This window comes from Brassica oleracea, unplaced genomic scaffold, assembly GCF_000695525.1.
Source record: "Brassica oleracea var. oleracea cultivar TO1000 unplaced genomic scaffold, BOL UnpScaffold23763, whole genome shotgun sequence".
Taxonomy (NCBI): Eukaryota; Viridiplantae; Streptophyta; class Magnoliopsida; order Brassicales; family Brassicaceae; genus Brassica; species Brassica oleracea.
In genome coordinates this window covers 1-289 of record NW_013640274.1, presented here as the reverse complement: position 1 = coordinate 289, position 289 = coordinate 1, and the positions used below count along the sequence as shown (strand labels likewise).

Genomic DNA, 289 nt, shown 5'->3' with positions numbered 1-289 from the left:
TCGCAATCAACAATCTGAAATGGAGGAGGGGACGGGGTCAAAATAGATATATATTACAAAAAGGGTTTAAACTTTGAACTTAAGATGAGATCTCACTACCTCCCTGAGTAATTGTTCCTGCTGTGCCTGAAACAGAAGGAAGGGTTACTATTAAACAAAAGAATTTATAATCAAACCAAGATGGTTGGAGAGGGGAGAGAAAAAAACCCCAACCTTATCTGTTTGTTCTTCCACAATGCGACAGCCCTCCTTTAACATAGTTTCAAGTGAAGCCAGCTCGGTGTAGCTC

The 289-nt window shown here is 40.5% G+C and overlaps 1 long non-coding RNA gene across 1 annotated transcript; it reads right to left on the bottom strand.

The window, feature by feature from the left end:
• Positions 1-289, bottom strand: LOC106322409. The gene is made up of 3 exons (XR_001266409.1): positions 214-289; positions 100-126; positions 1-14 (listed from the first exon to the last, which is right to left on the bottom strand). It is a non-coding gene; the product is annotated as an uncharacterized LOC106322409 (long non-coding RNA).